This window comes from Acinonyx jubatus, chromosome F2, assembly GCF_027475565.1.
Source record: "Acinonyx jubatus isolate Ajub_Pintada_27869175 chromosome F2, VMU_Ajub_asm_v1.0, whole genome shotgun sequence".
In the NCBI taxonomy this organism is placed as follows: Eukaryota; Metazoa; Chordata; class Mammalia; order Carnivora; family Felidae; genus Acinonyx; species Acinonyx jubatus.
Window position 1 is genome coordinate 39,637,542 of NC_069394.1, and position 22,476 is coordinate 39,660,017.

A 22,476-nucleotide genomic window follows, 5' to 3' on the forward strand; every position below is an offset into this window, starting at 1 on the left:
CCAAAAAATAGAAGAGGAAGGAAAGCTTCCAAATTCATTCTATGAGGCCAGCATTACCCTGATACCAAACCAAATAAAGACACTACCAGAAAAAGAACTACATGCCAATATCTCTGATAAATATAGATGTGAAAATCCTCAATAAAATATTTGAAAATTGAAACCAACAATACATGAAAAAAATCATTTGCCATGATCAAGTGGGATTTATTCCTGGGATACAAAGGTGCATGTGGTCAATATTTGCAAATCAATCAATGCGATACATCACAACACCAAAAGAAAGGGTTAAAACCATATAATTATTTCAACACATGCAGAAAAGCATTTGACAAAGTCAACATCATACTCAATGGTGAAAATCTGAGAGCTTTTCCTGAGGTCAGGAACAAGACAAGGATGTCCACTCTCACTATGTTCTTATTAAACATAGTACCGGAAGTTTTAGCTATAGCAATTAGACAATAAAAAGAAATAAAACATAACCAAATTAGTAAAAAAGAAATAAAATTTGCACTATTTTCACATGACATGATCCTAGATATAGAAAACTCTAAAGACCCCACCAAAAAACTACTAGAGCTGATCAATGCATTCAGTAAGGTTGCAGGATATAAAATTGATATACAGAAATTCATTGCATTTCTATACACTAATAATAAAGCAGAAGAAAGAAAAAGTAAGAAAACAATTCTATTTATAAACAGCACCAAAAATAATAAAATATCTAGGAATAAACTTAACCAAGGAGGTGAAAGGCCTATACTCTGAGAACTATAAAACACCAATGAAAGAAATTAAAGACGATACAAACAAATGGAAAAATATTACATGCAGGGCACCTGGGTGGCTCAGTGGGTTGTGTCCAAATTTCGCTCAGGTCATGATCTCACCGTTAGTGAGTTTGACTCCCACATCGGGCTCTGTGCTGACAGCTCAAAACCTAAAGTCTGCTTTGCATTCTGTGTCTCCCTCTCTCTTTTCCCCTCCCTTGCTCACACACACACACACACACACACACACACACACGCGCGCGCACACAGTCTCTCTCAAAAATAAATAAACATTTAAAAAATTAAAAAAATAATTTCATGCTCATGGATTGAAAGAACAAATATTGTTGGGGCACCTGAGTGACTCAATCAAATGAGCATGTGACTTTGATTTAGGCTCAGGTTGTGATCCCAAGGTCATGGGATTGAGCCCACGTTGGACTCTGTGGGATTCTCTGTCTCTCTGTCTCTGACCCTCCCTGGCTCATGCATGCTGGCTCTCTCTCTCTTTCTCTCTCTCTCTCAAAATAAATAATGAACATTACAAAAATAAAGAACAAATATTGTTAAAATGTAAAAGCAGTTTCCAAATTTAATGCAATCCCTATCAATCACAGCCTATCACACCAACAGCATTTTTCACAGAACTAGAAGAAATAATCCTAAAGTCTGTATGGAACCACAAAAGACCCCAAATAGCCAAAGCAATCTTAAAAAGAAGAACAAAGCTGGAAGTATCACAATTCCAGATTTCAAGTTAAATTGCAAAGGTGTAGTAATCAAAACAGTATGGTATTGGCACAAAAATAGATACATAGATCAATGGAACAGAATAGAATCCAGAAATAGATGCAAAATTAAATGGTCAATTAATCTTTGACAAACAATGCTAGAATATGCAATGGGAAAATGAATCTCTTCAACAAATGATATTGGGAAGACTGGACAGCTACATTCAAAAGAATGAAATTGGACTATTTTCTTACACCATGCACAAAAATAAATTCAAAATGGATTGAGGACCTAAATGTGAGACCTGAAATTATAAAAATCCTAGCAGAGAGCACAGGCAGTAATATCTCTGACACTGGCCATAGCAACATTTTTCTAGATATGTCTCTTAAGATAAGGGAAATAAAAGCAAAAAAAAAAATGATTGGGATTACATCAAAATAAAAAGCTTCTCCACAGCAAAGGAAACAACAAAACCAAAAGACAACCTACTGAATGGGAGCAGATATTTGCAAATGACATATCCAATAAAGGGTAATATCCAAAACATATAAAGATTTTACACAACTCAACACCAAAAATACCCCAAATAATCCAAATAAAAAATGGGAGAGGCTGTGAGAAGACACTTCTCCAAAGAAGACATACAGATGGCCAAAAGACAAATGAAAAGATGCTCAACATCACTAATCATCAGGGAAATGCAAATCAAAACCACAATGAGATATCACTTCACACCTATCAGAATGGCCAAAATCAAAAACACAAAAAACAAGTCTTGGTAAGGATGTAGAGAAAAAGGAACCCTCCTGCACTATTGGTGGGAATGCAAACTGGTGCAGCCACTGTGTAAAACAGTACGGAGTTTCCTCAAAAAATTAAGAAGAGAATTACCCTATGATCCAGTGTTCCAACTACTGGATTTTTAACCGAAGAATAAAAAGAAGAAAAAAACACTAATTCGGAAAAATATATGTACCCTTGTGTTTACTGCAAAATTATTTACAATAGCCAAATTGTGGAAGCAGCCCAAGTGTTCATCAATAGATGAATGGGTAAAGATGTGGTATATCTATACAACGGAATATTACTCAGCATAAAAAAGAATAAAATCTTGCCATCTGCAAAAATACAGATAGAGCTAGGGAGTACAATGGTAAGTGAAATAAGTCAGTCAGAAAAAGACAGACACCAAATGATTTCACTCATGTGAAATTTAAGAAGCAAAACAAATGGACAAAGAAAAAAAGAGACAAACCAAAAAACAGACTCTTAATTATAGAGACTTAACAGATGGTTACCAGAGGGGAGGTAGGAAGGGTGTTAAGTGAAATAGGTGAAAGGGATTAAGAATACTCTTATCGTGATGAGCACTGAGTAATGTGTAAACTTGTTGAATCACAATATTGTACACCTGAAGTTAATACAACATTGTATGTTAGCTGTACTGGGATTCATTTTTTTCTAATTAAAAAAAAATCAGGTCCTACTGGCCACTAGAGCCAGGCAATCCCAGGGTGTATCCTCTGGGTGGCAGCGACAAAAGCTGAGGTGCCAGATGTGTGCACATGCAGCTTCCAGGGAGACAACAGCCATGTGGAGTAGGCCAGAGGAAGAACACAAAGACGGTGTCTCCTGCTTCATCAGTCTCTGGGGAGGATTGCAGTCAACCCCTAGACATATACTTTAGAAGCCTGGATCAGGCAGGAGCTTTTAAAATATACAAATAGGATTCTCAGGGAAATACTGAGATGTTAAGTATTTCTATCTACTCCCGCTGTGCTGAGGCTGAGGTGGATAGCCACAGTGAGTCCTCACAAGCCCTTTCAGAACTTTGTCTTTGCTTTTCTTTGTCTCCTGTACAGAAGTCATGTTGGCTTTCAGTGGCAGATGTTATGAGGGCCTGTCCCTCAGGTGGAAGTCTTAAAAGCTGGGTACAAAAGGTGTTGGGTACAAACACTTTGCTCCTCAGGAAAAAGCTGGTTGTTGTGAAATACCTTCCAACCACATACACTCTACTAGAGTTGAGGTCTATAGGCAGAATGTGTCTTAGTCTTTTCTACCAATTTCAGTGAGGGTGTTTTCTTGTTTGTCTGATCTGTAGGAGTCACTAAGCTAGTTTTTGAATTTCTTTCAGAAGGAACTGCTCCATGAGTAGCTGCTGATTCGGTGTGTATGTGGAAGAAGATGAGTTTAGGAGCCTCCTTTTTGCCATCTTTGACTGGAACTCCCAAGATAAAGCTTTATTTTATGTTCACATTACCTATCCATCCCAGTTCTTCGGGTGCTCACCTCGGCCTCTCCCTCACTCTGGGATTCAGGCTCATGGAGTAGCCAGCTCTCCAGACGCTGCTGCTTACTGTGGCAGGGGGCAAAGCACTCTGGAAGATCTCTCGTCAATAATTAGTACTCTGCTTACATCTCCTTGGCTAGAAAAAGTCACACGTCTCACCAAAACCCAATGGTGCCAGAAAGCGCAGTGCTCTTTTATGTGTAGAAAATGAAGAGCCAGAATTGTTTGGTGACCAGGACTAATTAATAATAGTGAGCCGAGAGGGGCTCAGTGAAGACCAAGGGTGGATGTGAATCACCACGGGACTGAGATTAGGCACCATAGAAAAATAGGAAAGATCAAATAAAGGATGGTAAAGTCATCACGAATACCTCTGCAGCCATTAATCACCATATTTTGAAGAATATGTAATGACACAGAAAATGGTTAAAACGTGTCTCAAAATTGTGTATATATGCCAAGCCCAATAGTATATATGTAAATTTATGCGGCAAAACTACTCAAAAAATATATGAAAAAGTAAAAGAAGGTTTTTTTTCTTTTTTACCTTCCCAACCTGAATATAAAATGTCAGCTTTAATATTGTTTCATTCTCCTCTTTCTTTTCTATTTCTTTCTCCCAATATACCTTTCTAAGTCATCTTAAACTGATTAATAGTGATAAGTAAAGCAGACAGATTTTTCAAAGGATTAGATTCTGCTGCTGGGTTTTGAGGAATTAGTGGGTGTTCCTGCATTCATATTGAATAGTTTCAATTAGTAATCTGGCTTTAAAAATTGAGAAATGAAACTTTTATTTCCAAGAGACAATACATTTGGGGGAAAGTAGAAAAGCTAGTAAAGGAATAAGAAACATTACCAAGGACTTAGTATTCACACAAAATTCCACAAAACAGGCTGCATTCCTGTCATATGTCATAGAGAAAATAGGTGATGATAGGGAATAAGTCCCTTTAAGGCAGAGGAAGTGAGGGTGAAGGGCTGTTGAACAGCTCAAGTATAATATTTAGTCGATGTAAAATAGTTTCATCTGGTACTTTGAAGTAGGCAAATGTATTTCTTTACCACAAAGTCAAAGTATAAACAGGACATTAGTAGAATGGCATTTTATAAACATCTGGATAATGTATTCATAAGGCCTAGGCCTAAAGATTCAAGAATCACCTGGCAATAATTCCAAATCCATCACTGATTAGAACACTTTTCAAACATAAAACCTCTGGTACTTGGTGTGGTTTTAGATTGCACTGGAACATTCCCTAAGCTTTAACCCACTTCATAAACACTCTATTGAGGTATAGCCTTAAATTTAGAGTTTGAATTTTAAAAGGAAGGGGTAACTAAAATCATAAAAAAATGGGTAAGCCAACTCTAAAATATTTAGTAATCAAATGGAAACTATTATTTCCACTTTTAGAACTACGGTTTAACTTTTGGGAGAAATCAAAATCTACTACTCCTTTGAATTACAAAAAAAAATCATCAAATATCTAATCAATTCCCCACAATTTTTTTCCCTTTTCAGGTAATTTCCGCTTTTAAATAGTAAAAGAGACATAATTTTAAAAATTATTTTCTTAGTTGCCTTGCAAGAATATTATATAATCTAATAGGTATCATTTGCTGGGAATTTTTCCTAAGCAACCTGGTGTAATGCCTTAAAACTGCCAACAGATTTGCTGAGCTTGTCATGAACCTTCTGCTTTTATTAAAAATAAATCACTCATCAAACCTGTGACTAAGTGCAATCATTAATTACCAAAATTTAAACATTTGGCTACCAGGTTGACTTTGGCAACCAAAATTTCCAGCTCACTAAAAGGGGCAAAAAGGACTTGAGCGTTGAATGAACTCATTCTGGCCACTTGATCATGTAGGTGGAAACATCAATAATACGTTATAATAATCTAATATTTGAAATATTAAGTCAACTCACAAAACGTCTTGGGTTCTTGAGCCATTTTCTGTGCTAGATTCTGTGAAGATATGCTATATCTGTGAGCAAAACAAATGCAATTCCTGTCCTCTAAGGAAAAAAAAATTTCACACATTTGCAAAAGCTTGCTGAGCACGTATTTCCCCAACAAACCCGAATACCACCCTCAGGCTCTCCATCCTACTCTAGAACAAGCATTGTTCATATATTTATCTCTATATGCCTAGCACTTTGTATGCACACTAATACATGGTAGGCTTTTAATAAATGTTTGACGGATGGATGAATAAGATATAAGTTATTATTTCCATAATCATGTCCATTACTAGTAGATGATGAGTTTAACACAGACAACTTAAGTTTAGGAAAGATTTAACCTCTCTTTCTCGTCTGTGCAGTAACTGTTCTCAAACTCCATGGATATATTTAAAATCGATATCATCTGAATTTCTAACTAAGTCTGACAAAGAATCAGTCACACAGCAACTCCAGAGAAAGCCCAGATTAAGAGGCAAGGGCATGTTGCAGCTCCTCCAAAGTCAAATGAACTGAAGTTGAGTGGAATAGGAATTCAATAAATGGCCACCCTCCACAGGTAGCATATCGACCACAAACACCAGAAAGGGTCCCACTGGGCTCCTTTTGCATGCACTTGTCAAGGAAAGAGACACCTGGGTATCTCAGCACATCATCTATGTGCTGCTCAAAACTAAGTCAAAGCTAAGCAAAGCCTCCTCCTCTGTTCTCCCCCAAGACAGAGCCAGTTTACCACGGTGCCTTACTCTCCATACCTGCCTCTCTAGTCCAGGCTGACTCACAGGGTCTGAGTAGGAGGGCTGGCCTTTTGAAGTATTCAACGTGACTCAGCTGTCATTCAAGGAAGTGTTGATTCTCTGTTGAATTCTGGAGAGGTATAGTCACCATATGAACTAGAGAAACCAGGGGTCAAATCCATTTTTGACAATAACAGTATGATCTATAGAGTAGCTTTCATAACCAGGCTCAGCCTCAGATTTCTCATTTGTAAATGGAGATAATATCTAGCTCAGCGTGTTGGTGAGTCTGTAAAACAGCTTATACAGGATGCCTGGCACACTGTAATTTAAAATAGCAGCCACCATTATTATTCTACTGTTTGGAGCCACCCCCCCCTTCCTATACATCCAGAAGCCCAAAGCCCATATATTCCACAGAAGCATTCCACTCGTGCCTTCCTCCACAGACCCCACTCCCTGGCACTGCTACAATTGTTATTACTATTGCTATTAGTATCAATAATAACGTCCAACATTTGCATTGTCACTTAGAATTTACTAAGAAGATTCTCATAAAACTTCTTTACTTTTACAAAATCATAAAAGGTAGGCATTGTTACTCATATTTTAAAAATTAAGACACTTTTGGCTCAAATTTAAGTAATTTGCCCTATATCACACAATTAGCAATCAAAGGAACCAAAATCTGGGGCCCCTGGGTGGTTCAGTCCAGTTAAGCATCGAACTTTGGCTCAGGTCATGATCTCATGGTAACCATATTGGATTCCCTGCTGTCAGCACAGAGCCCGCTTCTAATCCTCTGTCTCCCTCTTTCTGCCCCTTCCCTGCTCACATGCGTGCTCGCTCTCTCTCTCTCTCTCTCTCTCTCTCTCAAAAATAGGCATTAAAAAAAAAGTATTAAAGGAACTGAAATGTGAACCAAGATTTTGCCAGTACCTACAATGAATATTTTATGGAGAACACATGCTATCTCTCACTCCTCTCCCCATGCTATGCCTCATCCCCCATCCCATTCCTCCAATTTGCTATTAGTGTTCCTTTCCTTATGTTTGAAAATACAGAGCACAGGTTACATTTAGGATGAAGTTTTAAATATTATGGAAATAAGAATATTTACCCAAAATTCATCCAGCAAATATTTTAAGCACTCCTCTCGGTTTGGAAGATATGACAGCAAATGTTATTTTGTTATCATGGTTTGTGACTCTTTGGAGTTTCTTATGGTCCTACACTCTGCATTGTTTCATCTTTGAAAACATGGAAGACGTAACTGTTTTTGTATACTGCTGCTCAGGTCAACACCCTGTCCAAGATACCTGTAACCTTTATAAACACAGACCTGCCCCTTTAAACTCCTGATGAGTGTGGATAACTATAATCACTGAAGGTCTGCAGCCTCTTCCTCTCCTGTTGGCAGGGAGCAGAAAAGTTTTGGGTTGACCCATGCATAAAGTCTTGAAGACATCTCAGGAAATCAGGGAACCACAGATAGCGATATCTTTCATCTTTTCTAAATGAGAGAATACTGCTGGCAGATTTGCTGGCCCTGGAGGGTGAGGACTGGTGCTGGTTGACATCCTAGGTGCTCAACTGGGGGCAAGTCACTTTAGGCCTCCAGCTCTAGAATAAGCTAGTTAGGAAGCGGAAGAGGAAGGAACAGTGCCCTCCTCCTCCCCATCCTTCCTCTTAGCGCAAACCTTCCTTTCCCTCATATTTCTCATTATTCCCTCTTACAGCTCTCCCCATAAATTTCTGGCATATGTTCAGGCAAAAGTAATACTGAGTATTACCACTTATGGCCCATTACTAGATGACCTGTCATCACTAAGTCCAAAGATAATTATGCATGCTATTATAACGTGTCAAATCTAATTTCTTATTAATTTTATTTGATGCTAATACCAAAACCATTCATGAGTTCTCAATCTTCATGGTCTGTTGTTTAAGCAGCATGATCATCTACTCACAGCTTTAAAACCATTAAGTGACTTTCTAACCAAGACCATCCATCCTCTGTGGAATTCTTTGGTAATTCTCTCATTGAGATACTTTGGTATGCACCTGCTCACCAAGAAGAGCCTAACCAAAGCTCTTAACAGCAGAAAATAACTCTATGGTCTGGAATCAAAGTCCTTCCTGAAAAATTCAATAAAATAACATTTTATCCATTAACAAACACGTATAATCCATACATTCTTAATTATGGGAAACCTGGAAATTCCTTTTCTTCTTGCACATTTCCTGCCAGGTGCAAAAGAAATAAGCTTCTCCAATTCAGTCTCAATCCTTTCTTTGACCCCTCACAATCGCCATGCATCTCTACCTCACCTCACTATCTCTCTTGCTTCTTCCTCCTCCATGGGTAGAGACCTCACCGAGGGTCAGGCTTCGGTTTTTTGCACTTATTTTTTCACACTCTTTCTACACTCTACTCCCTTGGAAATTTCATCCCCTCCAATAAGGTCAGTTATCAGAGCTATTTAGAGGCCTGTTTCCCACTCCAAGTCTATAATCCCCCACTCCAACCTCTCTTCCAGGCCCCTAACACTGGTTGCTAATCATCTAACATCTCTGCCTGGATTGGACCCCAAGCCAAAAGGATCATCTTCCTGCTTGCTTCCTTTATTGATATTGGCTTGAAATCCTAGAAACTAAGCTCCTGTTCATATTCCCATTCCTAGCTCTGAGTTGGCTAGGATTAGATTCTACTGCAAGTAACAGTATCTCAAAGTCTCAGTGGCTTCAAGATAGTTTAATCCTCTCTCATGGAGAAGTTGGTGAAATTCAGTCAAGGGCTGTAATGACAATCCATGGATCCAAATGAGCAGCCAGAACTAGACCAAGACCAAGATAGCAGATTATCTAAGTGACATAAGAAAAGTGATGGAAGGAAAGGTTGTGTTCCAGCCAACTTCTAGGCATGTTGCATGATACTTCTGGCCAGAACACAGTCTCATAGCTACACCTAGCCACAAGGAAAGTTGGGAAATACAGTTTTTACTCTAGATGGCCAAGTTTTCAACTAAAAATCAGGGATTTTATTACTGTGAAGGAAGAAAGAACACATACTCGGGTGTGATTAGCAGTGTCTGACACCATTCTCCATTATCTAATTGTTCTTTGATATTTTATTCTACAATGAATCTAGCATCAGCATTGCTATCAGTACAAAATTTTAAATTGTAAACTTAAATCACATCATTCCCTGGTCAAAAATTTTCAATGGCTCCCCTATCCCTACATATAAATTAAAGTCTGTATTTTTAAACTAGCTCCTTAAAGCCATCCAAAAGTTGATTATACACTACTTTTTTTGTCTTATCTAATACCATTGCCCAAAATTGAGACAACCTATTTGCCATAATATTTGCTATTTATTAAGAGCCAGAAAGTTTACATAGATTATAACCAATCTTCACCAAAAAAAATCAAACCACACAAAAAAAGCAAAATAAATATTATTGTAATAATATTATCCTCATTTTAAAGATGGGGAGTCTGAGACTCAGAAAGGTCAGATAGCATGGGTCTAGTCCATATTTATAAGAAGGGATATGAAACTATACTGTGTGACCCCAGAGTACATTGCTTCTCTGCATCCTCCACCCCTACCCCTACCCCATTACACACGGGTAGTCATCAGACAAGTTCTCCTTCTTTATGGCTTTTTTCCTGCTGTTTCCTCACCAGTAATGTCCACATCCTCCATCTCTGTTGATATTCATCAGTTGTTGACATTCAAATCTTCTCCCGTGATCAGTTAAAATACACTTCCCTTCATGAAAACTTCTCTAATTTATTTGCCTCCCTCTACTCAATTCCTCAACAACCAGAAGTACTGTCCTATCTGAACATCCACAATATTTTGTTTGCATTTCTTTAAAGTCTTAATCATATACTATTTTACAACATGGTTGGGTATATCCCAGCTTGCCCATCCTCAAGGCTTCTCACACCCAGAGTGCTGGACCAATGTGTTTGTCATGTGCATCCCCAGTGTAGGGACTACTGGGTACCAGGCATTCGGGATAATCATCTAATTTGTGTTAAGTAAATAAATCGGAATTTGAACATATCAAGTTTGCTTAAGAATAGGCACACCTGTTTAAGACGTATCTCCATACCCTGTTGAGCATATTCTCTGCAACAACTCTGATGCCAAAATTAGCAAAGGGAAGTGAGAATGGAAAGAATTTATCACACCCCAGTGATATCCTCATCATGTCTTTACATCCTCAGGGTCACAATGTACTGATTAGGAAATAGAAGATCTTGTAATCCTAGTGACCTAAACAACCTTCCTCAACCCTTGTTGCTTTTCCTCCTTCAGTTCAAATTTTGTCCTCTCAGCTCTGTCCCCATTCCATTAACTTCTTGCCCCTTTACTGTTCTTCCCAATTTTCTGCTTAGTCTTAGTCATAAGATTCTAAAATACTGGTAAAAAGAAGAGTACTTTCTCACACAACTGGTTATACAATTTTGCTCCTAACGAGTATTTTTGTTTGGTTTCTATTTTCTAAATTCTAAAAGGCTCATGCTGGCTTAGAATTCAATCTAGACAATTTTTATGTCAGAGTACCAACAAAAATATCACAGCCTTATTCATTTCCTATCACCAGTCCAAAGCCCGAGATCTCATGCTTGGTAGGGATTTCATAACTGTTTAATGAAGAGTGAATAAATGAATGAGTCCTGAGGAGCCTGCTTTTCTTCTGACCCCTCCCTCACTATACTTCAAAGAATTAAACTGACATCATTATATCCAATATTATACTGGATATTTATTTATTTATATCTAATAAAATATCAAATATTTTAATTCAAAGTAAACACGTATTTATTACCAGAAAATGCACATTGATGATCCATTTATTAGAATGGAAAATAAGCATTACAGTTTTTTTTGTTTCAGTGCAAAAGAGAGTGTATGGATGTTGCCTAAAACTAAGCAACTGCAAAGGGGAAAAAGAGTAAGAAATTTTCTTTTAGAATTTTAGGTTTAGTGTCCAGAGGCCTGAGATTTATCCTACCTCCTACCTATTCAGCCAAGAGGTTAAATCTATCCTGGAGTGAAAGGAGACCCAAGATAACTCTCAGCAGATTTGCCCTATGAATAGGAGGAGCCCCTATAGGCTGAACACATTTGCGCACCCCAAGTTCACAGCACCAATCATTCCTACTGCTTGACAATAATAAGTGCCTAGAAAAGACTACCTTCCTACTACTACTCTCCATGCCCTACCAGGAAAAGAAATGGCTACCGGGCCAAAGACCTTGAGAGGATCTCAAAAGGTATTCAAACATACTGAGCAAACAATCCAAAGGACTGATGTTATAGCATGCACGGGAAAATCAGTCATACGAACAAAGAACAGGTCCCACAGCTATGAAGCAGTGGCCAGTATTCTCTCAGAGCAATCATAGTTAAGCTTTTCAACTGGGAAAATGAGAGGAAGAGAGAGAGAGAGGGAGAGCGAGAGGGAGAGCGAGATCTCTTGTATTGAAAATATGCTATTCTTAGTGATTTGTTTTTTTCTACTGAATGACTCCTCAGTGCTTACATCACTCCCTTGGTGTCTTAGAGAATTTTTTGAACTTTTATAATCTAGCACATGATCATCTAACACATTGTAAAAGTACCAAATGTATCCTCAGGAGAGCACTGGGGTCACAGTGGCAAGGGCAACATAGCAGGTAAACCCTCAGTGTGCTCAGCATCTCTAAAAGAGTTAATAGGCCTCTGCATGTTCCTAGGAAAACTATTTGGTACTAGGTTCAAGCTATTAGATCAGATACTGACCTAAAAATCATTGGTCCAGTAGAGAGAAAGCCTCCACCCTGAGATTTAAATGTAACTCATTTTTGTAGAACAATTCAGCAATCTCTATTAAAACTAAAAATCCATATTTTTCAATCCAGAAATTCCAGGCATTAGTAATTGCCATAAGTAAATAAGTGCACAAACATGCATATACTTGAATTTTAATTCCAAGATTGTAAAAGTGAAAAATTAAAATACTCAGCATGTCCATAAACAGGGGAATGGCTAAATAAACTACAGAAGATAATACATCATGCAATGATGCAGAAGCTAAAAACAATAAGAGAAAGTTCTACTTCTGGATATAGAGTTGTTCATGGCAGGCCAACATTCCCACTAAAACAATAAGAAAAGTCAAATAAACTACAAAAATAGTTATATTAAAAACATTAGAGTTACTAAAGCAAAGAGGACTATGAAAAAGTAAAATTCCAGAATGAAAAGATTTCAGAGGTGGCCTAAGTATATGCAGCTACCTATAGGGACCATTTGTCACTCCTGAGTTGGCTCACTCTAGAGGATCAGGGAGACAGAATCAGAATAGGCCCGGGCAGAGGGCAGCTGCTGGAACTGAGAAACTAGCAGATCCTCTGGCAGCCATTTGAACTTCAGTGACAAAATTGGAAATGTGAGGGGCCCTGACCACAGAGTTGGTCTCCCCGGCAAGTTTTTTTGTCAAGTTCTGAAGCTGCCTGCAGAAAACTATAAGAACTAAGCTGAAATTTCTCAAAAGCAGACCAGAAATTCTGCGGTCTCTCAGTGCTAAGGATTCAAAGATCTCCCAGGCTTTTGACCGAAAGCCCTGAAGGGCCATACTACAAAAATAGGGCACAGTGAAAGTAGACTGAGTCTTAATGAAATTTTAACCTATTTTGAAGCAACATAATATATGCTTGGATTAAGGTACTCAGTCCCTCAGCTTAATCTGTGTAGCAGAGGAAAGGTAAACCTATGAAGCTTCCACAGCTTTTGAAAACAATGTCTGGCATTCATGCAAAAATTATAAGGCATAGAAAGAGTTAGAAAAACATATATCATATCAAGAGGGAAAAAATAAAAAATAAAAGCAATGAATTAGCGCTACATGTACTGATGTAAAAAGATTTCTACACTGAGTTGATAGAAAAAACATAAAACTACACATTTACATAACATTTGTACACATACATGTCCATGCATGGAAAAGAAATCTGTGATTTCTTAAAAACTCACATCAGTGATTACATCTAAGAATACTGACTTGGATACAGTGGTCGGCGGTGGGGGAGGGGGAGTCAAGCAAAATATTTATGGGTATTGCTCAAAACTGCCTATTTTAAAAAGTAACTAATTCTCAAAACCAGTTAAATGTTTCAGTCACCTTGGAAGTAGAGAAATACACACAGCTTTCTGCATCACAGGAAAGGAGGCACTTGATTACAACAGCTGGGAAATTAGTGCACTAGCAACATATTTGCCTTGATAGGAGAGAAGGAAAGAAGCTGGTAAGAGTAGAGGGAGTGGGAGGTTTCTTCTTTTGAACTACCCAGTAGTGGTGACTTTAGTCATATCCATTTTGCTCATACAATTTTGCATCAGTGATCTTCATTTGGGTAGGAAACAAAGGAGTAACTTTCCGAATATTTGACCCTGTTGTGCAAAGAACTCTGAAGTTAAGCAAGGAATTGGAAACAAAGGGTAAACTCAAAGTAGGTAGAAGATCATCTGATAAAAGCAAACACAGACACACATACCAGGCTTGATGAGGCCTGCCACAAGCTAGAGAAAACTAATAATCCAAGAGGAACACTCAAAATTAGGAGCTGGGATAAAGTGTGTGGAAGGATCCCCAGCCAGGCCTGGATTCCTCCAAGAAGTATCTCCCTCCCCTGTGTTCCCACAAGACTTCATATCTCTCTTACGAATCTTAGCGTAGTCTTCCTTGACATGCAGTCTTCATGTACACATCTCTGCACTCAACACTGAGGCCCCCGAAGACTGGATGGATCTCAGTATCCTACCTCACTCCTAGCAGAGTGTCCTCCAGTGGTCAATGCTCTACACTTGTTTTGACCTAAGTCAAAATAAAGAGACTTCTGACTATGGTGCTTATCAACAAGGAAACAGTCAGACCTTCAAATTGCAGGGCATCATTCACTGAAACAATCCACTTTGAATTATGAATTCTCTACTGTCTCCTTAGCCTTTATGCTAAGCTGTTTTTCGTTTTCATGGCTCCTCTCTTCTTAGTCTGCTTTCCGATCAGCCTCACTTTCCTTTCCTCCTAAAGATGCTAAATGGGTCAGCGATCTTGAGTTATGGGGAACATGCAGACAAGAAAAGTAACACAAAGGCAAACCTTGAGGAACAGTTCCCAGTGGAGAACCACTATTCAGGAAGCATGTAATAAATATTTATTGACTATCTGACAACCAAAAAGTCTGTTCTGGCTAAAACGCATCACAGTAGTGTGTAAAAGGACAACTGCACAATACTGTGCTACTGGAGCATTCCATGCTTACTCTAGTTCAGGAAGATTTTTCATTTTTCACTTTTCATTTTGATAGAGGACCAACAACCCAGGTAAAAATTTTCCCCTAATTGTGCCTAAGGGTAATTCCTTATCCCAGGAAAAGACTGCTTGAGGGCAGATAAAGCTCTTTTGAAAATTTTCTGTTAAAGCAGATACTGTGGAAGAAATGACTGCATAAGAAAAGGTCTAAATATGTTTCTTAAGTAGAGGAGGAAGGGGTGGGACTTTTTTGTTTTGTTTTTTGATAAACATGCAGATGCTCCTTGGATCCCTTTGGCCACTGCTTTCTGGCACTCCCTCTTTATTGGCCTAAGTTTATTCCCTTACAGATTTAATTCTTCCCTAGTGGCCTTGAGGTGCTATCTGCTGACAAATTTGCGGCAAGGCCGTGTGTGGCTTGGCAAATCCATAGGTGGGCTTCCCATGCTTATTAACAACCCAAAGCCAGGGGATCAGTTAAATTATAGGTCTGTCCAGGCACAGGCCCATGGGTCTAGGTGTTGTTGATCTACAAGAAAAAGGAGGGAGTTAGCCAACTTCTCTAGCTGGTCACATAGCACAGACAACAAAAAAGGAAACTAAGGCCCACCAGGAACCAAGGATGGCTTCTGGGCATGACTATCCCAGGGCTTGTGGGTACATACTATCTGCTTAGCACTATACAAAGAATATAGGACCTAGTCCTTGCTTTCACAGAAGTTACAATCTAATGAACATATGCAGAACATATGCAGAGAAACTAGAGATCTTTCCTGCACCACGCTATTGATCCTTTTTTCAATACAGCACTTACCAAAATCTGAAACAACTTAATTTACATGTTTATTGTCTGTCTCCTCCACCAGAATGCAGGCTACATGTCTGCAAAGGTTCTCTCTGTCTTGTTCTCCTCTGTATCTCAGTCTTAGGACAGGCCTATTCCATACAAACTGTTCAATCAGTATTTATATATGTATTCATTTAAGGCAATGGGTCCTGTTCTAGATACTAAGGATTAGGCAGTATCTGATAAGATAAGCAAGGTTGCTCCTCTCACTTGGAGGGGACAGAAAGCAAAGAAGTACACAATGAAATAAGATATTTCCAACAAAAATAAGTGCCATTAAGAAAATACAATCTAGCGATCACCTCTGAATCCCTAATTTCCCTGTTCCCACATCCAATCAATCAGCCAGTCTCGAATTCTTTGCCTACAAAACAGCCAAATCTGACCACTGACCACTGTCTCCACTGCTACTACCACAGTCCAACTCTCATAATCTCTCAGCAAGTCACTGGCAGCAGCCTTATAAATGTCTGGTCTTCTTACTTCTATTCCTGCTCCCGCAATCTACGTCCCACCCAGAGGTCAGGGATTTCCTAAAGTATGAATCAGTCTGTATCACTCCTCTGCTTAAAACCCATTTCCATTAGGGTAAAATGCAATCTCCAAACCAAGGCCCAGATGACCTTCCATGAAGATGTGGTCCTGCCGACCATTTTGCCAGCCACTTCCTACCTCTCTAACCCTTGTTCCCTCTGTTCCAGTCACATCAGCTTCTGTCAATGCCTGGAACAGGCCAAGTGGTTCTCCCTGTTGAGTTGTTATCTCTAGCCCAAGGGGCTCTACACCCAGGTCTCTGAATGAATATGTCCTTCTCATCATTCAAATCTAAGCTGAATGTGATCTAGAAAGGTCTTTCTTTTCTGACCAGTGTAGCTAGTACAATCACTACTATGCCCAAGTCAACACTCTACCGCATTACTCTATTTTATTTCTTATAGTATTTATCACTATCAGAAATTACATTCTTTGTTGTTGTTTTTTTTAGCTTATATCTGCCCCCACTAGTGTGTGATATGTATGAAAGCAGGAATCATGTTTGTTATTCACAGTCATTGTTCAGTTTCCAGTGACTTTCAAGGGGTAGGCCCTCAATAATTTTTTTAAATAAATGAGAGCAGCTTAAAGGACTACTTTAGACAGTGTCTGGGGACAGTCCCCCTGAGGAAGTAGTATGTGAGTTGAGACTAGAATGAAGAAAATGAATGGATGAATTCTTTACATAATTTAGAAGAAAACCTGCCTATTTCCCAGAACCAGGCATTCTTCTATCAGGGCTTGATTTATTGTTTTTGCCCTGGATTCTTGGGCCTATGACAATACCACCAGCCTCCTTTCCCTGGCCCTTCTCAACAGCCACCTGCTGTCCAGAGATAGGAAGATATCTTAATATGACTGACTGGAAGGATGGCTGAAATGGTTAACTTTATGTGTCAACTTGACTGGGCCATGGGATGCCCAGATATTTGGTCAAACATCATTCTGGGTATTTCTATGAGGGTGTTTCTGGAGGAGATCAATGTGAGTGGATCTCATCCAATCAGTTGAAAGTCTATATAGAACAAAAAGATTTCTCTCTCAGAGTAAAAATCTCTCCTACCCATCCTTCAGACGGGGACATAGTTTACCCTGCCTTCAAACTGAAACATTGGCTCCTCGCAAGTCTCGAACATACCAGATTTTTTTTTCATATGAACTCTTCATACTTTCTAGTTGTTAGACTTCTGTTTTTATGGGCAAGCATTTTCTCCATTCTTCTGAATTTTTAAACCTCAGCTTTATTGGTATTCCCACCATCAGAGCTAAAACTATCTAAGTAATGAACCTGTCCATCTCTTTTTCATTTCTATTCCATCAATAGTCGAAAAGTGACTCCCACTACTACTAGTCTGTCCACATATGTGGGAGTGTATTTATTTTTATTTTTAAGTATTTAACTTTCAATCCACCTGGAATTTTTCTGGAGAACACACCAGCTTTTGGATTGGGACCATATTATTGGCCTTACTGGCTCTCAGGCCTTCAGGCTCCTGGATCTCCAACTTACAGATCTTGGGACTTATCGCCCTGCATAATTTTATGAGCCAGTTCCTTATAATAAGTAAATTATACATACAACACTTTTACTGGGTCTTTAGCTCCCCACCTTGTTTCTTAAAAAGAAGATACAACACAACTTTTCTGGGGGACTCAATGTTACACTTATGAATTTCCACCATTGTAGAGTATGGCAATCCAGTTTGTGGCTATGCTTTAGTTTTCCTGTGTCTTCCTTCAGTGTCAAAATGTCCACTATCATTCCTATGTCTGCTGATATGTCCTTAAAAATCAGAAATTGAAACTTGTTAAAAATAATGTGCTAAGAATAACCAACACAATATTGAAGAAGAACAAAGCTGAAGGGCTGGCACTACCCAACTTTAAGACCTACCCTAAAACTACAGTAATCAAAACAGGATGGAGTGTTGGTGAAAGAATAGATAAACAGATCAATGGAATAGGATAGAGATTCCAAAAATAGACTCACATAAATACAGTCATCTGATCTTTGACAAAGAAGCAAAGGCAATACAATGGAGCATAGATAACCTGTTCAGCAGAAGATGCTGCATATCCACATGCAAAAAAAAATGAATCCAGACACAGACCTTACACCCTTCACAAAAAACTAACTCAAAATGGATCATGGATCTACATGTTTATATTCATAGATATAAGCTTCCTAGAAGATAACATAAGGGAAAACCTAGATGACCTTGGTACAGTGATGCCTTCTTAGATACAATGCCAAAAACACAGCTCATGAAAGAACTGGTAAGCTTGACTTCGTTAAAATCAAAAACTGCTCTGCCAAAAATAATATCAAGAAAACTGGAAGACAAGACAAGACAAAGACTTGGAGAAAAAGGCACATGTGATGAAGGATGTTTATCCTAAATATACAAAGAACTCTTAAAACTCAACAAGAAGAAAACAACTTGATTTAAAAATGAGCCAAAGCCCTTAACAGACACCTCACCAAAGAATACATACAGATAGCAAACAGATATATGAAAAGATGCTACACATCATACGTAAACTGGGAACAAGTACGAAACTCCATTAGAATGGCCAAAATCTAAAACACTGACAACACAAAATACTGGCCAGGATGTAAAGCAACAGAAACTCTATTTCATTGCTGGTGGTAATGCAAACTGGTACAGCCACTTTGAAAGGCAGTTTGGCAGTTTCTTACACACCTAAATATGCACCATCCAGTAATCGTGCTCCTTGGTATTTACCCAAAGGAGCTGAAAACTAATGTCCACGTAAAAACCTGCACATGGATGTTTATAGCAGCTTTATTCATAATTTCTGAATGAATTCCAATTTATCACTTGGAAATGACCAAGATGTGCTTCATCAGGTAAATGGACAAACTGTGGTATGTCCAGACAATGGAATAGTATTCAGTGATAAAAAGAAATGAGCTACCAAGCTGTGAAAAGATACGGAAGAGCCTTAAATGTATATTATTAAGTGAAAGGAGCCAATCTGAAAAGGCTATCCATTGTATGATTCCAGGTTTATGACATTCTAGAAGAGACAAAATATGGAAATAATAAAAAAGATTGGTGGTTGCCAGGACTAGGGGCAGAGAAAGATGAGTAAGCAGAGCACAGAGGATTTTCAGGGCAGAGAAAATAGTCTGAATGATACTGTAATGATGGATATATGTCATTATACACCTGTCCAAACCCATAGAATGTTACAACACCAAGAATGAACCCTAAAGTAAACTCTGGTGAAAAATTTTACCATTCTCTGGCACCTGGGTGGCTCACTAGGTTAGGTGTCCACTTCTTGATTTCACCTCAAGTCATGATTTCTAGGTTCCTGCAATCCAGCCCCAAATTTGGGCTCTGTGCTGACAGTGAGTAGCCTGCTTGGGATCCTCTCTCCCCCTCTCTCTGTCCCTTCACCACTTGCGCACATGCTCATGTGCCCTCTCTCTCTCTCACTCTCAAAATAAATAAACTTAAAAAACATTTTCCATTCTGGTCAGTGATACTGATAATGGGAGAGGCTATGCACATATGGAGGCAGTGGGTACATGGAAAATCTCTGTACCTCCCTTTCAAGTTTGTTGTAAATGTACAAGTGCTCTAAAAACTAAGTCTTAAATAATAACAATAATATACGCTAAAGTCCCAAAAGTTCTTGCTGAGAAGAGCAGAGGTACAATGTACTATCTCACTACATGGGGGTTGTGATAGCTATATGGAGGTGCTCAGAGGCTTCTTCTCTGATTTCTACCTGAACTTTTAATAAAATTTCCACCTTCGTACAGGTATGGCATTGTTATCAACTGGTTTTGCCTCAACTAGGAGATTCCTAATACTAAACACAGGTATCATTTAGCACACAATTAAACAATAAAGAAAAGTGTGTGTTGTTTACACTATTTGGTAGTTTATTTTTTCACTCACAATAAGCCTTTTCTGTGAATAAGTTTCATCACTGAATTATCAACAACATCGAACTTCCCAAAACATGTAAATTCAGAACCAAAGTCCAGAGGCTGGGAAACAATAAAGGTTCTCATGTGAAGCAAATATATACCAAAAGACCCCTTATACCCAGCACTAAAAACATTTGCTTTATTTGTGTACCTAAAACATCAACTTGAATTTGCTGTTTCAGAAGGTCTGCCAAGTGACCAATAACAGTATAGAGCAAAGTTGAGGGAAAGAATTTCACTGTAAACATAAGTGAACAGCAAATGTCACATGATTTTACCAGTGTTCAGAGACGAAATTCCGCCTGTGTCTATGAAGGTTGATCTCTCTCTTCCTGTTCTCAGAGTATGTTAAGAATATAATGATTCATAGATTAGAGCTCGCCACGGTGCCCTAGCCTTGAATTTTAGAATGTTTTACACGGACCAAAAAATGTTTACCTTCCACTAAATACCTTCCCATGACATTTATGACCGTACGTTCCCTTTCAGGCAAGTAAGAACCCAAAATATCAAGCTATGTGGCAAAAGGGGAAGAAGTTTGAGGACACTTCTGCTCATATCTTGGCAAGAACTGCCAAACTATAGCCATAGCGGGAGAGTGTCCAAAATGTCAAAATGTTTGCAGCTTAGGTAACAGGTTTGTTTATTGAATAACTAACTAGCAGGGCTCAAAATTGATGCTCCTCCCCAAACAGGTCTGGGAATAATAAACATAAGTAATAGCAAGTAAGCAGTGGCTGTTCTTTTGGGGGGAATGTGGACATCTCATGCTGAGTCACTACCATCTCTTTTGCTTGGGAACTTAGAAGAACTTCATTTGTATTTCAAGGTTTCTGTTTGGGTCAACCATGAACACGTAAGAATAGGAATGGGGGGGCGGTGAAAGAGAGAGAGACAGAGAGGCCACCTGGAACGTGAGCTGGGAGCCTGATCAGAGTTTCTCCAGTCATGCCATCTGGTGCGTCCTGGCACTTGTCATCCAAATTGCTGTTCTCCCGAACAAATTTCGTTTCCCCCAGACAGTTCAGCTTAAATGAGCTCATACTGTCTATCTGACACCTGTCAAAAGAAGAGTGAAAGATTTCTCTAAGCCCTGAACTCAAGGAGAGAGTGAGGTAGACAAAGAGAGAGAGAGGTGAGCAGGAGCAAGGAAGAGGGCAAGGAGGTGGGAGCTCTTCTTGGAGGGCTAGTGTATTTTTATCTTCACCCATCAATCTAATGCCAGAAGGTGGGAAAAGAAGGAAAAAGGGCCATTTCCAGTCATATTTGCTAAGAGAAATGTGATTGAATACATGAAATACGGAAACAGTACAAACTACCTTCGCTCTCACCTTGTGTCTTTTTTTTTTTTTTTTTTTTTTGGTCTGTTCCTTTTGTGTCATGCTTTGTTTTGTTTTTAGTTAAGAAAGGAAGAAATAGCAGTGGAGAAATCTGATCTGCTTTTGACAGCATGACCAATGCTCTTTTTCCATCCCATCTGGAGCAGGATTCAGTAACAGGCAAGGGCAAGTGGAGGAGTGATTTCATTAACTAAGTCTTGATTTTGAGGTTTGCATATCTGCAGATCTGTTTTTCCCTCGCTAGGTCTTGGGGAACTGCCAAAATGGGCAAAAGAAGTGATGATAATGGATTGAAGCTGCCACAGGGCAAATCTCTGGAAGGGGAAGATATCATAAATAGTTGCCAGGAGGATACTGTCTGTGCCTTTCCGTTTCAAGTTGTAAGGTAACAGGGAATCTAATTTAGAAACTGTTATTTGCACAAGAAGGTACTGAATAAAGAGAAGGAGGAAGGAGACAAGAGGGAAGCATAGGAAACAAATGTGCCTCACAGAAATACAACCAAGATGTCTTTCAAAATCCCACTTCCAGAGCAGACGGTCCAAGCCCGCGGAGGCCTTGCTGACGCCATTACTGCCAGTGTTCGGATATTGGTTGGTAGTTCTCTGCCTTTTATTCTCTCAGCCTGGTCTCAAGGAACACGCTGTTCTCTTTTGCAACCTTTAGTAACATGATCTTATGAAATCCTTAGCTATGTATTTTTTTCTTTATTTCTAGTTCAATTATATCAGGACTGTTAGTTCTTAAATTGGAAAACGGAGAATCAAAAAACAAAAACCAAAAAGCAAAAAACCTTTCTCAAAATGTCCTATGGTACAGTCTTAATCAAGTCACTCAAATGTAAAATGTGTCTAAATCTCCTGCCTCCCAAGGCTCTTGTTAAGTTTCAATTAAGATGATAAATAGCACACATACGTAAAAGCTGTTGGATATACATTAGCTCTTTTCTCTTCCTCTCTCCTAATA

General features: G+C 38.8%; 1 protein-coding gene across 5 annotated transcripts in view; it reads right to left on the reverse strand.

Annotated features, from left to right (window-relative positions):
• The window catches only part of CPQ (carboxypeptidase Q), a 483,553-nt gene that overhangs the window by 289,143 nt on the left and 171,934 nt on the right, over window positions 1-22,476 (reverse strand). The gene's annotated exons all lie outside the window — the stretch shown is intronic.